This window comes from Amblyomma maculatum, chromosome 4 (genome assembly GCF_055883805.1).
Source record: "Amblyomma maculatum isolate TAMU_Amacu chromosome 4, ASM5588380v1, whole genome shotgun sequence".
Lineage (NCBI taxonomy): Eukaryota > Metazoa > Arthropoda > Arachnida > Ixodida > Ixodidae > Amblyomma > Amblyomma maculatum.
In genome coordinates, this window is record NC_139347.1 from 138,358,027 (window position 1) to 138,377,142 (window position 19,116).

The 19,116-nt window shown below is 48.5% G+C and overlaps 1 non-coding gene across 1 annotated transcript; it reads right to left on the reverse strand.

The window, feature by feature from the left end:
• Positions 1 to 6,734: 6,734 nt before the first annotated feature.
• Positions 6,735 to 6,805, reverse strand: TRNAG-GCC (transfer RNA glycine (anticodon GCC)). Its single transcript has one exon. It is a non-coding gene; the product is annotated as a tRNA-Gly (tRNA).
• Between the last annotated feature and the right edge of the window lie 12,311 nt (positions 6,806 to 19,116).

Here is a 19,116-nt window from a genome sequence, read left to right on the forward strand (position 1 = left end):
AAGGCTATGACATACAACGGAGTGGATGAGCGAGTGCTGTAAGAGTCAAATAAAACTAATCAGTATGATGTGCACGCTCCAGTGGTTCACTTTGAAGCAAATAAAAAGTCGACTGCGTCGGCCGGGAATCGAATCCGGGCCACCCGCGTGGCAGGCGAGTATACTACCACTGAACCACCGACTCGCTTGTCTCTCCGTAGATACAGCGTCGTAGAGTGAAACTGTACTGACACAAGGCTATGACATACAACGGAGTGGATGAGCGAGTGCTGTAAGCGTCAAATAAAACTAATCAGTATGATGTGCACGCTCCAGTGGTTCACTTTGAAGCAAATAAAAAGTCAACTGCGTCGGCCGGGAATCGAATCCGGGCCACCCGCGTGGCAGGCGAGTATTCTACCACTGAACCACCGACGCGCCTGTCTCTCCGTAGATACTGCGTCGTACAGTGAAACTGTACTGACACAAGGCTATGACATACAACGGAGTGGATGAGCGAGTGCTGTAAGAGTCAAATAAAACTAATCAGTATGATGTGCACGCTCCAGTTGTTCACTTTGAAGCAAATAAAAAGTCAACTGCGTCGGCCGGGAATCAAACCCGGGCCACCCGCGTGGCAGGCGAGTATTCTACCACTGAACCACCGACGCGCCTGTCTCTCCGTAGATACAGCGTCGTACAGTGAAACTGTACTGACACAAGGCTATGACATACAACGGAGTGGATGAGCGAGTGCTGTAAGAGTCAAATAAAACTAATCAGTATGGTGTGCACGCTCCAGTGGTTCACTTTGAAGCAAATAAAAAGTCAACTGCGTCGGCCGGGAATCGAATCCGGGCCACCCGCGTGGCAGGCGAGTATTCTACCACTGAACCACCGACGCGCTTGTCTCTCCGTAGATACAGCGTCGTACAGTGAAACTGTACTGACACAAGGCTGTGACATACAACGGAGTGGATGAGCGAGTGCTGTAAGAGTCAAATAAAACTAATCAGTATGATGTGCACGCTCCAGTGGTTCACTTTGAAGCAAATAAAAAGTCAACTGCGTCGGCCGGGAATCGAATCCGGGCCACCCGCGTGGCAGGCGAGTATTCTACCACTGAACCACCGATGCGCTTGTCTCTCCGTAGATACAGCGTCGTACAGTGAAACTGTACTGACACAAGGCTATGACATACAACGGAGTGGATGAGCGAGTGCTGTAAGAGTCAAATAAAACTAATCAGTATGATGTGCACGCTCCAGTGGTTCACTTTGAAGCAAATAAAAAGTCAACTGCTTCGGCCGGGAATCGAACCCGGGCCACCCGCGTGGCAGGCGAGTATTCTACCACTGAACCACCGACGCGCTTGTCTCTCCGTAGATACAGCGTCGTACAGTGAAACTGTACTGACACAAGGCTATGACATAGAACGGAGTGGATGAGCGAGTGCTGTAAGAGTCAAATAAAACTAATCAGTATGATGTGCACGCTCCAGTGGTTCACTTTGAAGCAAATAAAAAGTCAAGTGCGTCGGCCGGGAATCGATTCCGGGCCACCCGCGTGGCAGGCGAGTATTCTACCACTGAACCACCGACGCTTTTTTTTTTCTTTATTGCCGTGAAACAGAAAACAAAAATACACATGATAAAACACGTCAACTACACTTGAGCTAACGCGTACGCGGCTAAAATCTTTTCAGGTTCACCAACTCATCAAATAGACATTGCCAATGTGGTGGATCCTGCTGCATCCTGAAAGTTTCGCGTATATACACCGCACTTTCAATGAAGTTTTCACGCGCAGATCGTGTATTTATATCTGCGTGACGCACCTGCATTCGTGTTTTCCACAAACTATGGAGACCAAGAAGCATAATTAAATCATAAGGTGCATCATCGTTCTGCACTGGTAGGAATCTGATTCCGTACGGAGTTAGGGGAAGTTCCTTTTTAATTGTCCTTTGGAGGACGTCCCACAGAAAAACAGCATCCCAACACTGTAAGAAGACGTGTTCAATTGTCTCCGGTTTTTTGCACAACAGGCAATTTGTTGTCCATGGGACGAAGATACCTTTTTCATTCAGCCAGGTTTTAACAGGGAGCGTATTGCAGTGAAGTTTGAAAAGGAACGCTTTAGCAGATGGCCTCACGGGCATCTTTACTCTTTTCAAAACATCCTGCCCTGGGCCTCCACAGTGTAATTCCCTGTAAAAAGGCACCGGCAGCATCACGTCAATGAGATCTTTATACAGTTTTTTTCTGGGAACATTGAAAAGGTAATCAAAAGAAAACCGAACTTTCAGCAACTTGCACGAAAAAACAACTTCGCGCAGGTAGTAGTCACAGTACCAGGCATGCTTTCACATGACACAATCCATTCAGGGAGCAGCCTCTGCAATCGCACTTGCATCACAGTTCTTAGAAAGGTATCTTTTTGATCACGCAGGAATATAAATCGCGAAACCACTTGTCGCAAGAACAAATGGGCAAGGCCAAGCCCGCCCCTTTTAACAGAAATAAACAAGTTCGTCCGGGCGGTTTTTTCCCATGTGGATGCCCAAATAAAAACAGCAAAAACGCGGTGCATTTTCTGAATTGAGGTTCGTGAGACACACAACACATTCATGAGGTACCACAGCCTTGAAATAAGAAAAACATTGCAAATGGAAGCGCGCGAAAACATTGAGAGTTGCCTTCCTTGCCACGCATCCGCTTTTTCTTTCGCTCTGGATGCTTGTTCCATCCAGTGCACGTTGGCATCTCGATAACAATCCAAAGGCACGCCTAGATATCGCGTTGGGAGAGCAGACCATCGCAGCTTACAGAAGAAATCAGGTGTCACGTCCCAATCACCGTGCCAAAACCCAGAGCTTTTCTCCCAATTGATCTTACATCCGGTTTGATCACAAAATGTTTGGACGACACCCGTAACTTCACAGATGCTCTTTCTAGTTGCACAAAACACTGCTATGTCATCAGCATATGCCAGCATTTTCACGTGTGCTGATTGCAGCTTGAACCCTAAAATGCGATCGCTATCAATGATAGCCAAGCAAAGTGGCTCTAAATACAGCGCAAAAAGCAGGGGTGAGAGTGGGCAGCCCTGCCTTACCGATGAACGTACTGCGATGCTGTCAGTCAGTTCACCATTCACTATAATACGGGTCGTGCAGTTCGCGTAAGCCATTTTAACACCCTCCACTATGACTTTTCCAAGGTTAGAATGCTCCAAAATGGAAAAAAGAGTTTCTTGAGAAACACGGTCAAAGGCTTTCGCCAAATCTAACTGCATCATGGCTATCTGACCACCGAGTGCATCAACACATTCTAGTACGGTTCTTGCGACATGTATATTCGTGGCAATGGATCGACCCTTGATGCCGCACGGTTGATGAGACCCAACCAGTTTTTTTATTACGCTTTGCAGTCTTTTTGCTAAAACCTTCATATACACCTTGTAGTCAACATTGGTGAGGCTAATCGGTCGATATGACCCCACCAACAGTCGTTTTTCCGGATCATCTGTCTTGGGTATTAGCACAATGTGCGATGTAGCGAAACACAATGGAACAGCATTACGTTCGTAAGCTTCAGTGATTACATCGAGCATAAACTGAGCCGCATACTGCTGAAAAGTTTTAAAGAAGGCAGCGCTTAGACCATCCGGCCCAGGGGCCTTTCCAGGTGTCAGGTCATCTATTGCAGATTCTATCTCCTGCAACGTTATCGGTGTTTCTAGGCGCGCTTTACTTTCGTCATCCAGTGCAGGCATCAGTTTTAGAAAATCTGTTTGAAAGCCGCCTACAGTCTCAAGCTTAGCGCTAAGCAGTTCTTCGAAGTGCTCTGCTACGGCACGCTGAATATCTTTAGCATCTTCAGTGATATAGCCGGCATACCTTATACTCCTTATTTCTTTCTGGCAGGCGTATCTTTTCTCGTCTGCTAGGGCTCGTTTTGTCGGCACTTCTCCAGCCCAAAGTTTTTCAGCCCTTGCACGTATGACAGCCGCTGTGTATCTTTCGCTGTCGATTGTTTCCAGCTCACTTTTAAGCTCTCGTTTTTTACTGGCGAAATGCCCTGGCACAGTACTTTCCATGCTCAAAAAAAGAGCAAGTTGTTCATTCAGTTCTTTTTCTTTTTCTTTCTCTTTGTACCGCAGCTTACTACTCTTTTCTATTGCTTTAAATTTGACCCACTCTTTGAAGCTGTCCCATTCCGCTGCAAAACTTACTGGTCGCATAGCAAGACGATTTTCAAACTCTGTCTTAACTTCAGTAAGGAACTCTTCATCGGCAAGAAGTTTGGCATTCAGTTTCCATAGGTACCAGTTAAAGCGCGATTTCTTTCCTTTGCGACCAAACACTGCACTCACGAGACAATGATCGCTGAAAGACACAGGTTTGACCTCATATGCAGTACATAGGGAAACAAGATCTACCGAGGCATACACCCTGTCCAATCTGGCATGGCTATCTCGCTGAAAGTGCGTGAACTCTGGCTGGTTTCCAGTGGAGAACACACTACCAACATCCTCAAGGCTATACTCATGCACAAGTGCATTCAACAGCACGGAGCTTCTGTCTCTTCGAGGTTTACACTTGGCCGCTCGGTCCACAGCAGCGCACACACAGTTGTAGTCACCAAGTACAAGCAAGATTTTGTCGACCTTCAACCACAACTCAATAGACTGAAAAAACAATTCACGCTCACGCCCTGAATTGGGAGCATACACACACACAACACGCCAGCATAAATTAGAGTAGGTAAAATCGGTAACCAAAAGCCGACCACTTGGACAGGCAAAAACGGACTCTACGCTTACTCCCAGCGTGTTACGTATAAATAAAAGGCATTCACCCGATACACCAACAGAATGGCATACACACACATAGAAGTTTGTTGGAAAAGAAGCCACCATACGGTCAGTGCTTTCTTGGCTCTCAATCTTTGACTCTTGCACAGCTGCTATATCTATATCATTATCCACAAGGAGGTGACTGAGTTGGCATTGTCGCCTTCTCGCTCCCAGTCCTCTAACATTCAAAGTAGCTACGTGTAACGGCGAATTAAGCTTGAGAGTCATGTACTAGAGAGAGGCCAGTACCGGCATGGTGCCGACCTTCATGGTTGCGTGTCCTCCGCTTCTGACAAACAGCGGCGTATGCATGCATGTAATGTCCTGCCAGCAGAATGTCGGGATGCATTCAAACGAAGTCCAAGCCCATTGTTTCATTTTTGCTAACACACGCACCACTTGGTTGTAGAAGGTTCGTGACGCTGGTCGGTAGGCAGCCGACCCACAAATCGTTCAGGTCACCACAAAAACTACGGAGGCGGTTTCCCCGCCTGCCGCGTGTCGGCCGAGAAGTTCGGCTTCGGTCTTAACGTGGCTCTTCGGATGCCAGAAGTTTTCGGCGGCGGCTCACCACAAACACCGCCTGGCAGCTGAGTCTCCTCGACGCTTTCCTCATGCGGACGTTTCGCGGCAATTAAGGCTGCTGTCTCCGGCCCAACCTCCATGGCATCAGTACAGGAAGGCTCAGTACTGAGATGATCCTCAGCGTCAGAAAATTTGGTTAAGTCTTCTGACCCTTCCTTTGACTCGCTTTCATGGTCCTGGGATGGAGCGCTCAAGACATGCCGAGGTTCATTCTTTTCATTTGAGACCGTCACCTTATCCTTTGTTAAAACCGTCATGGAAGGCGCGTCCTGTTTCGTTGACTGACCTCTAATGTCAGCAGCCTCCTCCGCATCCGCCTCGTCCATAATTAACTCGGAAGAGTCTTCGCTGGTCCCAGGTCCGGCAATGCTAGCGTAGGTTCGTGCACACTGGTTGTCTTCATTCCCGAACCGTCGGCACGTTCCGCAGCGAGGAACCCGGCACTCTTTGCGGATGTGACCAGTACTCTGGCAGCGTAGGCACAACGGGGGTCTGCCTGGCACAATGGCGAGCGCGAGCTCACCGCTAACATTCAGCTGATGCGGCAGGTCGTCGAGCTTCATGCCAGCTTTCAGCTTCAGCGTGACGAGTCTAGTTGTAGAGCCCTTTTCCAGCATACCTTTAACACGCCAGCGCTCCCGGGAAACGTCTGACACCTTTCCGTACGGCGCAAATGCAGCACGAACATCTTCATCTGGCACGTTGTGAAGTAGCCAGTGAAGTTTGAGTCGCACGTCCTGGTTCGCCGGGTCAATCACCAAGCAGCGACCGTTTTTCACAGACAGCTCACCTACACTGACAATCTTGTTGACGGCTTCAGTATCCTTGAGAGTGACGGCCCAGACGTGGCTCATCCGATACGCCCCCATAGCGATAACATCGGGGATTAGCGAGTGTTGTGCTAAAGCATCCCGGAAATCTTCCACCCGGTACGGGCGGGCCCTGATATCGGCGTGCAAAAAAAAAAAGGTATTCAAAACAAACCGACCTGTTGGAAGTGCAGGCAAAACGACCTGGTAAGTGTTGTCCTTTTCAGCAGTCCTGTTACCGCGGCCTGACATGGCCGCTGAAGCCGCTCCTGAGGAGCCCTGCATCCTGCGTCCGTTCACTGGCGTGGCCGGAAGCAGAATCCACTGAACCACCGACGCGCTTGTCTCTCCGTAGATACAGCGTCGTACAGTGAAACTGTACTGACACAAGGTTATGACATACAACGGAGTGGATGAGCGAGTGCTGTAAGAGTCAAATAAAACTAATCAGTATGATGTGCACGCTCCAGTGGTTCACTTTGAAGCAAATAAAAAGTCAACTGCGTCGGCCGGGAATCGAACCCGGGTCACCCGCGTGGCAGGCGAGTATTCTACCACTGAACCACCGACGCGCTTGTCTCTCCGTAGATACAGCGTCGTACAGTGAAACTGTACTGACACAAGGCTATGACAGACAACGGAGTGGATGAGCGAGTGCTGTAAGAGTCAAATAAAACTAATCAGTATGATGTGCACGCTCCAGTGGTTCACTTTGAAGCAAATAAAAAGTCAACTGCGTCGGCCGGGAATCGAATCCGGGCCACCCGCGTGGCAGGCGATTATTCTACCACTGAACCACCGACGCGCTTGTCTCTCCGTAGATACAGCGTTGTACAGTGAAACTGTACTGACACAAGGCTATGACATACAACGGAGTGGATGAGCGAGTGCTGTAAGAGTCAAATAAAACTAATCAGTATGATGTGCACGCTCCAGTGGTTCACTTTGAAGCAAATAAAAAGTCAACTGCGTCGGCAGGGAATCGAACCCGGGCCACCCGCGTGGCAGGCGAGTATTCTACCACTCAACCATTTTTTTTTTCTTTATTGCCGAGCTCCGACAACCAACTCAGTACATCACCATACATTATATACAAACACAAGCAAGACGTGGAACAAAAAGGAAACGCTGTCAGTTTTGTACTGACATTGTCACTTAAAATTCCTTCAGCCCTGTCAAGGCTTCCAGCCTTGGCAGCCACTGCGGCACACACTCCAGTGTGTTCTGCACCTCAACGAAGCGGGAAATGCTCTCCCGAAAATACAACCGTGCAGGCCTCGCATCAGGATCACAATAGAAGCCGGCCATGCGGAAGCGCCATACAGAGTGGAGGCCAGCCAACATTACGAGATCGAAAGGAAAACCATATTCGTTATCTATCGCCAAATATCTGATCCCGTGTGGATCTAGAGGGAAATCCTTTTTCACTGTTCTCTGCAGAACATCCCAGAAATACACTCCTTCCCAGCAGTGAAGAAAAGCATGATCTATAGTTTCGGGTAGCTTGCAGATTAGACAGTTAGTTCCCTATGGCAAGAAAAAACCTCGTTGTTCAAGGAATGCTTTGACTGGAAGCGTTTCAGTATGAAGTTTAAAAAAAAAAGGACTTCATGCCTGGTGTCACCTGCATTTTCTTCACCCGTTTTAACACATTCTGGCCCGGCCCTCCACTGTGCATGGCTCTGTACATCGGTACAGGAAGTATGCTGTCGCACACATCTTTGTACAGTGTTTTCCTTTTCACCGCAGACAAATAATCGTTAGAAAATCGTATTGTCAAAAAAACATACGCTCATCACCACCTCCTTGAATAAGCCCTTAATTGGCCCTGGCATTTCATTCGTGCCGATCACAAAGCTTGGCAACGCCCGTCTTAATCTCATTTGGCACACCGTTCGTAAGAAGGAGTCTTTTGTGTCCCGGAAAAACAGAAACCTGTTAATAAGCTGTCGCACAAAGAGGTGCGCCAGACCAAGACCACCGTCCTCCACCTTTCTGAACAAATTTGTTCGGCTGCACCTTTCCCACTGCGATGCCCAAATAAAGGTGGCAAACACTCTGTGCAGCTTTCGCACATTTAGTCGCGAGCAATGCAAAACCTGCATTAGATATCATAATTTGCTTATAAAGAAAAGATTACACACAGTTGCCTTGGCAAAAAACGAGAGAGGAACCCCCTTCCATCTGTCTGCTTTCTCACGTATTTCATGCGCCTGGCTTCTCCAGAGGTCATCATTGCTTTCGTAGAATAGGGACACCTCAGTCGAGACTTCATAGGTTGCGACACTGCGGAAAAAAAAAGTGGTTGAGTGACTGGGGGCACTCAACTACTTTTTTTTTTCCGCAGTGTCGCAACCTATGAAGTCTCGACTGAGGAGCGACTATTTCTAGTTGAACCACTTTTTTCTTCTGATATGCTCTTTGTTACACGTCGTTGTGTACATAAATGGTTATGTACGGAGACTATTTACAAAGCACTCAGCCGTTGCTGATCTGTAAAACAGAAAACACAACTAAAAGGCAGGCAAAGATAAACACTGTGTCACCAGCAGAAACCAGTCAGGTTGAGTCATTTTCTTTATAAATGTCCTTCAGTTGCAGCATCATTCTAAAATGAAGTCTAGGTGAAACAACAGGCTTAGTGTTGCGATCAAACAGGGTGTTTTCCACAAGCTATGAAGTCCAATAAGGAAAAACATGTCATATGTTTCGTAATCAGGTTGTGTAACAGTAAGATACCGCACACTGTACGAATTTAGAACAAACTCTTTCTTTGAAGTTCTTTTCAGTACGTCGCAAAAGAGAATTGCGTCTTTGCAATTATTGAAACAGTGCTCATTTGTTTCAGGCACATCACACAGACAGCAGTTTACAGAAGATACAAAAATATTTTTGGAAAAAAACTCTTTCGATTATTATTAGTATTATTATTACACCACACGTTATCAAGAAGAGAGAATGGGAAGCAAAATTAGCCGCCTAGGAGGCAGCCAAAAAGAAGCTAGCCGCCGAGGAGGAGGTCAAGAAGCATCAACAGGTCCGCTTTAGTCGTCGCGATTGGCGTAGTGAGTCCCATAACCGGTCACAGAGCCATACAAGAACCCATTCCGTTTCGTTCCCGCGACTTCTTTTCGCTCTTTTTCGGTAGTGGTGGTGGTGGTGGTGGTAGTGGTTATTTTATTTATATACAAAAGAAAGGAAAGGATGTTTTCCAGCCCGGGTATCTAATATCTGAAGCACCTCAACTGGGGCGACGGAAATAAAGGGATAGGGAAAATAAAGTTTTCATTCATTCATTCATTCATTCAAGCGGGGACAAGTGCGCTCCAACGCCGCCGGGTGGAGCTTCTTGCCTTCCGCGAGTGATAGATGCTGTGCCTTTCCTTTCCTGTAAACGGATTATAGAACGCCAGTGAACTTAGACGCGCTCTACACGGAAGTCAAGGAGAGTTTAGCTGCTGGGGTTGTTGTAGCTGTAGAAGGAAAAGACGCACGGGCCTGCTACTGGCTCTGTAGATGTGAGCCACCTCCACTGCCTCGTGCGGACAGAAGAGAGAAAGTAGAGAAGAAAGAACAAGAACAGGGAGAGAAAGACGCGCGCCGCAACAACCTTCGTTCACCACCTAAGCGGTGGCGGATGCAATGACGGCCTACAACACTTTAGCTGCTGGCGAACGGCGCAGAAGGCTGGAGAAATTAGCTGCTTCTGATCACAAGGTAGTCACTGCTTTTCGCTGCGTACATCCAGGCATAGCGGAGCTAAAGCCATCTTGAATTTTTTTTTTTTCGATGTCATCGTCCTACGCGTAGCTCTTCTTTTAAGAACAATAGTTATCTACTCTCTTTTTGTATATCCTTATGACCTGTCTGTTCCACCGTCTGAAAGTGTGCATTTTTTTATGTGAAAATAAAAACTTCCTGTAGCGACTAAATGACGGAAAAAAGCTTTGAGCATAACATATCCAGGAATATCTGCTGCAAAGGTTGCAGGAACGTTCAACGGTAAAGAGTTCTCACTATCATCAGGTGCGGGATGTCAAGCGCTTTCATCGCCTGACAAGAACGGTATGCTATCCTGAGCTGCTCACTTAAGTATCGCATCCCTGGATTAGTAAAAGAAGTACGCTTCATCGGGGTCCAATATCACTGCGGTATTTTCCAAAATGAATCGGCAGATTTGGCAAAATTAATTCTACGTGCACTTTCAAGTGCTCTCACCGCCTGACAAGCATGGGATGCTATCTTGAGCCACTCACCTAAGTATCTCATCCCTGGATAGGTGAAAGACGTACGCTTCATCTGGATCACAGATCATTGCGGTATTTTCCAAACTGAAACGGCAGATTTGGCAAAATCAAATTTAGGTGCACTTGTTGCATGTAACGTCCCTAATCCCATCATTTTCGGAATGTATTCTTTTCAGCGCCATGAATACATAGCCGGCACTTGCAACAATCCCTTGCTATCTACTGTTGACTATCAACATCTTATGTACTCACGAACGGTTCGTTCATGTAAAACAGGGCACTGTGATGTAGCGCTGGTGCAGGATCCCCCGCCTATGTATTTACTTGCGTGGATGCGTGTTCAGTCCCTCAAGTCTTTGTGACGCTTGTGATGAGATGAAAACGATTGAGCATTTCCTCCTCGCTTGCCGAAGGTTTCGCTTCAGAGAAGGATACATCTAGAAATTACCATAGCACAATTAGAATTTATTTTGTCGGTACCGTTTCTCCTCTTCTTCTGTGCTAGTGCTAGAGGATTTGCGTTGCCTCAAATTCTTGAATTCTTATACAAGTAAATCAATGCTACTGACTGATTTCCTTCCTAATGGTATTCAAAAATTACAAACTTAAACCTTCGTTAACTATTTTTGTTTTTATTCAATTCAACAATCTTTATTGATAGTTTTTTCTTTAGCGCATCGTTGATTTCTTAAACTAATCTAATATATAATTTTTTGGGCTGCTTCACTGCAAGCAGCCTGGCGAATTCCTAGTCATGAGTATGGCCACGATGCAAGGAAGAAGAAGCAGAAAGAAGTGGGTATGGGCCATTTATCAATGAAGGAGAAGCAGAAGTGCGGTGTAGAACACTGGTGGTCGCAACTTTACAAACTTCCCAAACTTTGCTCCGTATGTTTGTTTTTTTCCTTTCATTCAATTCTGTGAACTTAAATCCTAGTTGTTTTTATTTTCGTCGATAATTGATTTATTCGACTAATTCAGTATCTGTAGCACATTTGGCAGTCCACACTCAACCCTGGCCAATCCCCCTTCGCGGGTATGTGTCATTTATAGAGGTAGAAGTAGAAGAAGAACGAAGTCTGGAACGTCTGGCCTACATTGCCTCGTCTGCTCGTTCGATACTCTAGGCGCTGCCGCTGCGTAGACGCCTTGACGCACTGGCTTCAGGGTGTTCCGAATATTTTGGGCTCCGATGTCAAACGAAGGTGCCAGATCGACGCAAGGCAGGAAGTCTCGCAAAAGCCACCATCGTCGGACCAAACCTTCGAAAGTAGGCACATCGGCTTCATCTGGCGCAACCTCTGGCACCGAATCCCCTGCTGGCGGCATCTCCAGTACTCCAACAGGAATAGCCGGGCAAGCGGCTGCAGCTGTCCAGTCCACTGCCCCAGGGAAACGTCGCCAGCAGCAGATCGGTGGGCGTGTGTCGGCTGCGGCGCCGCAGCCTCCGGAATCACGTTCAGAGGAAAAATTGAATCCATCCACGCCATCGTCGGCGGTCGTCGGGGTGACGCCCTCCTCGGAACGGCGCACCAGCGCGCACACGGACGCTACACAGCGCGGCGGTAATGGGCCCGCACATCGTTCAGCTTTCACGACTCCAGGCAGCAGCAAGGGTATTTCTGCGAGGTCGACTCCCTCACTATACGAAGCGCAAAAGGCGGTGAGGGGTCTTCTCCATATTTCAGCCATTATGAATGAGTACTTTAGCGAAGGGTTTTCAAGGTGAGGAACCGCGCGACTAATTGTTATTTCATTTTAAATTTCGGGGTCAGCGAGCAGTATGACGGCACCGTGATATGCGTGCAGACCACAGAATGTTTGTTGATTTAAGCTTTGCCACGCGTATCATCCCAGTCCGCGACGTGGCCCTGTTGAGCTATTAATTGTTGGTTATTCAATATATTGGCTGAATATTACTAAAAGGAGCGTTTATTTAACTTCCTAACTAGTATGGGCATCTTATACTACATGTACGTTTCATCGGGATCGGAGCGCTTCAAGGTTGTTCTGCCAAGTTTTATTCGATCCTTCATAAAAGAAAAACGCAGGAGAAAAGAACATATTGCACAATGATGAATTTTTTCTGTCGCTTTCTGCACTCACGTATTGGAGGCGCCAAGGTATTGCACATTCTGTTCACAACAGCCATAGTGTGGCGGTGTGAATCGACGGAGCTATTAACGCTGGAGACATCCTTCCAACACTCATTTCCCAATGCCACCTGACACCTGCATTGAGGAATGCTCGCTTAAAGCGAAAGAACAATCTTCAAAAGTGAGAAATGATATCTCATCGTCGTATGTGTTCTATCGTAATAACACAGTACGCAGCAATCGGCTGCTCTACGGCCATTCTGTTTTCTTTCTCCTTCTCGTTCTCTCCGCGTACGCGTATGCAAAATACACTTCGTCTTTATCACATTTCCGCAGCTGTTAAAAAAATTAAAATGCTGGCTATTGTTTAAACACCTCTAATGCATAGCATATTCTTTGAACCTTGCGGGAAGTCTCTTTTCCCGTGCGTTTCTGCGGGGCGCAGTAAGAACAGTAGAAGTTGCTACTGTTGCGGCACACGTGGGTTTAGGAGAGTATATTGGTCCTGTATTGGGCGAAGCCGAGAACGAGGGAGAGAGAGTGTCCGGGCTAACGTCAGCAGTGTTAATGTTAGACGAGGTTGGACTCTGTGGGGTTGTGGAGGTTCAACTTTGGTCCATGTTTCCGGGACGCGAACTAGTCGACACTCGTGTGCAGACTGTTGGCGGCGAAAATGTTAGCGAAGAGAACCGCCGGAGCTGAGGATGGATGTTGGCGCTGAACGACTGCTCGGCTAACAGCTGAAAAATTTGGATGAATGCCACACACGACCATCATCCAGGAGGTGAGAGGCGGATGCACATCTCTCCACAACTCTTCGAGGCTCCGAAAACCGAGCAGCCAGTTTGTCTTGTGCAGTAGGAGTGCGAACTCGCACATAGTCGCCAATCTGAAAGTCCCGCTGCATGTTTCCACTCCGCTGGTCTGCATAAAGCTCGTATACTTACTTGGCTTGCTTTTCCTCTAGCCGCTGGCGTAAGAGCTTAAGCGATCTTCATCTTAAAGAAGCGCGAAAACACAAGACTAAAAAGAACAGGAGACGACACAAGCGCTTTCTAACAACTGAAAATTCAATTGTTAGAAAGCGCTTGTGTCGTCTCCTGTTCCTTTTAGTTTTGTGTTTTCAGTTGTTAGAAAGCGCTTGTGTCGTCTTCTGTTCCTTTTAGTCTTGTGTTTTCGCGCTGCTTTAAGATGAATCCAATCCAACTCGCCAATTTTCTATACTTGTAGGCGATCATGTAGGATCTGTCCAGAAACACTGATCCGGCAGGCCCACAAAGTTAAGTCTTATGCGAGGCACCCGGCCATGAAGCAGGACGACTGGGGCGATTCCTGTCGTGGCATGTAGCGTACAGCGGTAGACACCGAGGTAGACGATTACAGCTCTATGTACAGCTCTATGTAAGTCACGTCGCTCTCACAGAGCCAGCTGAGCATATGCCTTCAAACCGTTTCAGTCGTTCTACAAGCCAATTGGCTTGAGGGTATTAAACCGAAAAGTAGCAGTGGCGTATTGCCCGTTCGTGGAGGAACTCAGGAGACCAAAGGATGAAAATTGTGGTCCATGATCTGACACAATCTTTTGAGAGTAACCCTCACGTGCGAAGACACCAAGCAGAAACTCTTCAACTGTTGATTGCCACTTACTGTAATAACCGATAAGTGTTATCGCAAAGCTACAACCATTAGGAGCTTGGTGGAAAGGTCCCGCGATGTCAATTACAAGTTTATCCCAAGGCTTTTCTGGGAGGGCAACAGGCAGCTGAGGTACAGTGGAGACCTGTAGAATAGCAGCACTGCTGGAGGAATCATCTTCGGCTTGCTGCACTTGACCAGGGCAATCGGACGACTTGCAGATAGAATCGAAATGGCCCACCTTGCCGCACCGACGACACTTCAGTTTGCGGGCTCGGCATGCACAGTTGTTCGACAGATGGGTAGTAGAACCGCAGCGATAGCATGAGAGCTCCGAAAGTGCACATGACGATTTTGGCACGTGGGAACTGCATTTGCTGCAAGGGGTCTGAGGTGCCCGTTGTGATGTGCGCTCGCATCCTACACGCTCTACTGGAGCTACCTCTTCTGAGATTCCTTTTGCTTCACGAGAAGCTTCCTCGCACTGTCGAGCAAGGGCCACGGGTCGCGACGGAGCCAAGGAAGAGCCTTCGATGAGAAGGTGTTCACGCAAATGGTGATTAGTGATCTTATCCACCAGCTGATGTTCGCGAGGCTCCCAAACCCGCAGTCGCCGACAAGGCTGCGTAGGGCAGTGATGTACTCATCAGCTGTCTCTCCGGCAGCTTATACTCGGCGACGAAAACGGTGGCGTGCGCCAATTAAATTTACGGAGGACTTGTAGTGCATCGCTAGTATGGGAATCGCCTCGCCGAATAAGTCACGGCGAAGCGACACTTCACAGAAGTGTGATGCAGCAGCGAGCGGTAGGCGCTGAAGGAGTCGACGGCGATAATGCATAGAAAATGCGCTCACCTTCCAGTGCCAAGCAGTTGAGCAAGATGGGTTTTCGCCGGTCCGCAGGAAATTGAGGCACTAGACGCCAACATGGAATCGTGGAACGCTCACTCCCAATGCTCCCACGGAAGGGCAAGACGACCGGGAGTCGACAGGAAGAGCGGCGGCGGCTGAAGGCCCGGGAAGCTCATGATCGCGGTCAGCATTCCACGTAGAGGTCCTGGTTTAGGTCGATCTCCTCGTCGCCAAAATAGGTTTTATCGTAATAAGACAGTACGCAGCAATCGACTGCTCTACAGCCGTCCTGCATTCTTTCTCTATCTCGTTCTCTGCACGTGGAGATTTTTGTAGGGTAAAAATACTCGGCTCAGAGCAGAGTTTCGCGTGTGTGCGCCGCCCGTTATGTGCATGCGCGAAAGCCGCGTGACTTCACGAGAGGCGCAGGTTCGTCGCCCCCTCGCCACAGCCGGTGCGCGCTTTCTCTCCTAGCCGGAGCCGTGTTTAACGACAGCTGCGCCGCGCGCTACTGCGCATAGCGCATAAAGAATAGAGAGTTTTAGAATAGGGGGCCCCAAGCTTTGGGGCCCCCAATGAGCTTGGGGCGTCGAAATGCGCATGCGCAGAACGTAAGGCGCGCTTGGGGTCTTGGGTTAACGCTTGGGGCGGCCCCTATTTTTCCAAAATAGCGTTCGCCCCAAGCCGCCGTTGGGTCGCTTGGGTTACGGCAACATGGCGGCGCTCGGCCAAGCGGCGGCCGCTCGCCTCGGCACACATTCGTCGTCACCGCTCCATGGTGTCACGCGTTCATGGCAAACGAAAGGCCAACGAAGCTTATGCTATGTCTCATGATGCCCGCACAACCAAATTTTAGCGATGAAACGCCCTATATTTTCTGATTGCTTCCGGATTTACCGAGCTGCTAGGCCTAGCGAGTTCGCCTCGTTTGGTTGCCATGGGGACCAGACGGCGGAAAGCGCGGAAGGTTCAAATGAGTTTTCCCGGCCTCGGCCTGGATTGACAATTGGCCGATTTCGTCTTGTATGACAAAAACAGTTTATATAACTGGTAGTTTCAATATAGCTTTGTGCAATAGTAGCACTTTTTGATGAACAAAATAGCGTTGTTGGCTCTTATATATTTAAATGCTTTTTCTTGGTTTACCGTCGTGGCGCTGCAATCAACGAACGCAAGCCCGGCTCCGCTGCGTCGGGAAAACCCCTATTGTAAAACTCGCCGCTCGACTGGCACGTTGCGCCGCCGCACGCTATTTCCTTGGGGGCCCCAAGCCTTGGGTCCCCCTATTCTAAAACTCCCTAATAGCCGCCGGCGTGCGCTCCTCTCCGACGCGTGACCACGGCTCCGGCTAAGGTCACGTGTAGGAGAGGAGCGCACTCTGGCGGGTGGTGGTGGAAAGAACATTTATTGGCTGTACAAGGGCCAGAAGGTATGTTTGGATCAGCCCGTAAAGGACCGGTTCTTACAAGCACTTGATGGAGGTCCCTAGTTTGGGACCCGTGGCGGAAGCGAGGATATTATTATTACTATTATGCCTGGTTATACGTGCCTGGAAACAGTCCAGCGGTTGCGTTTCGATGGAGGCGAAACGAAGTGGCGTTTGTGTGCTGTGCGATGTAAGTGCACATTAAAGATCCCCACGTGGCCGAAATTACTCCGGAACCCTTCACTACGGAAGCCCTTTCTCTATCCCTTATTTAACTCCCACCTTCCTCCCTTCCTTTACGGCGCGGTACCGGTGTCCACATAAGAAGTGTGAAGGATACTTCGCTTTTCCTTTCCTGTGAACCAATAACATTAATAATAATAATAATCATAATAATAATAAACAGTTCTTGACTGCCATGAAGGAAGCCTTGTGGTCGTCCGAAACCTTCCACTACGGCACCTCTTTATTTTTTTTCACTGCCATCTTTCTATTTTTCTTTAGAGCTCGCCCCGCCACGGTGGTGCAGTGGTAAGACGCCCGACTGCTATGCCGGAATACTCGGGTTCGAACTCGACCTCGGCGGTTGCGTTTCGATAGAGGAGACGAAGAGGCGTCCGTGTGCTGTGCGATGTCAGCGCACGTTAAAGATCCCCAGGTGGTCGAAATTACTCCATAGCCCATAGCCCTCCACTATGGCTCCTCTTTCTCTCTTTCCACTTTCACCCCCACCTTCCTCCCTTCCCTTACGGCACGGTTAAGGTTTCCGATGTCAGCGCACGTTAAAGATCCCCAGGTGGTCGAAATTACTCCGTAGCCCTCCACTACGGCTCCTGTTTCTCTCTTTCCACTTTCACTCCCACCTTCCTCCCTTCCCTTACAGCGCAGTTGTGGTGTCCACAGAAAACAAGTGAGACAGTTACTGCGCCTTTCCCTTCCTACAAATAAATCAGTTCCAGAGAAAACAAGTGAGACAGTTACCGCCCCTTTCCCTTCCTATAAATTAATAATTTTTTTTAGAGCTCGGTTAAGGTGTCCACGCAGAATTTTGGCAGGTACTGCACCTTTTCTTTGATGTAAACCAATTTTAAACGCCGCTGACGCTTGCTGTACTGCATCTATTTCTATATCGCTTCTCGGCCTTTTGGCTATGATCAAATGCAGTTGTAGTCGGTGCACTCGGATCCTGGGACCCGGCCAATGATCGTGTCCTCAATAAAATTTGCAGCAAGGGTACCTACGCATGATGAACAACCTGGCTGTCAGCGACGTTATCTCCGCGTCCAGAGACATATACTACAGCCACATCAGCGAGAAGCGATAAGACACACGAAATCTACACCCATAACTCAACCCCAGAACACCCAGAATAACCAGTACAAGAATCGCGTCCCACCAAGACCGACGACTACTGCCACGTGATAACCTCAAGATAGAAGCTTAGTCAAACATTATCCATGAACGAAGCATTAATAAAAAATTCAGTTCTTAACAGCTTAATATCTATACTCGGGGACAACTTTCTGTGGCAATGGAGCCAAAGCTACGGGGGCGAGGCTTTCATAACTGTGTTACTACGCCATGTAGTTCCAAGTATGTGACCTTGGCTGCGGTCTCGGCACCGCGCACAACGCTCATTGCTGACAATAAATGTTTTCCAATACTCTGTCAAAAACATAAAAACAGACGCTCGTTACGAATGCGCGCCTTTCAAAAACAGACGCGCGTTACGAACGCGCATAGCAATGACCGGTGTAAAGCGGCAGACGCATCCCATCTGGCCCCGCGTACGCTGCTTGCGATTTGCGACATTGTCGATAGACCGCGCAGCCATCGACATGAACGCTGCGTATTAAACTCCCGCTGTAGTTGCTAATACTGTAGTATAAGCCTGATACAATAAAAAGGTTAATAGTTCCGTAATTGTATAACGTTCCTGAACATCACTTGCGAAATTTCTGCAGGCACTATATTCTTGTGCGGAGCGAGCTGGTGCGTTTCGGCTCCGTAGCTTCCACCACACTGCCACATAAAGTTGTCTCCGAGTCCTCTGTGATGCGGCGTTCGAGGAAGCGCCAAATGAAAGGCGCCACTGGGACGCCTGGATTGATTTATTTATAAGGCGCGGTAACTGTCTCACTCGTTTTCTGTGGGCACCTGAACCGCGCCGTAAGAGAAGGGAGGAATTCGGGAGTGAATATGAAAAGAAAGAGGAGCCGTAGTGGAGGGCTACGGAGTAATTTCGACCACCTGGGGATCTTTATCGTGCACTGGCATCGCACAGCACGCGGACGCCTCTTCGTTTCGCCTCCATCGAAACGCAGCCGCCGAAGGGACGCCTGGATCGAACACCCGGCGGCGTCAGCTTCGTATATGCATGATTGATTGATTGATTGATTGATTGATTGATTGATTGATTGATTGATTGATTGATTGAATAAAACTTTAATTTCCACCGATTTAGGAGGCCCCCTACTCCCCGCTCCTGGCACGCAGGCCTGAGGAACGGGGGCTGGAACCTCCGCGACTAAGGACTGGCGAATATACATTGGTTATTCGCGGCCTCAGCCGCCAGGCGGACGGCTTTCTGCTGGTCAGCGGGGACGTCGCTTCACAGCAGGGTTACC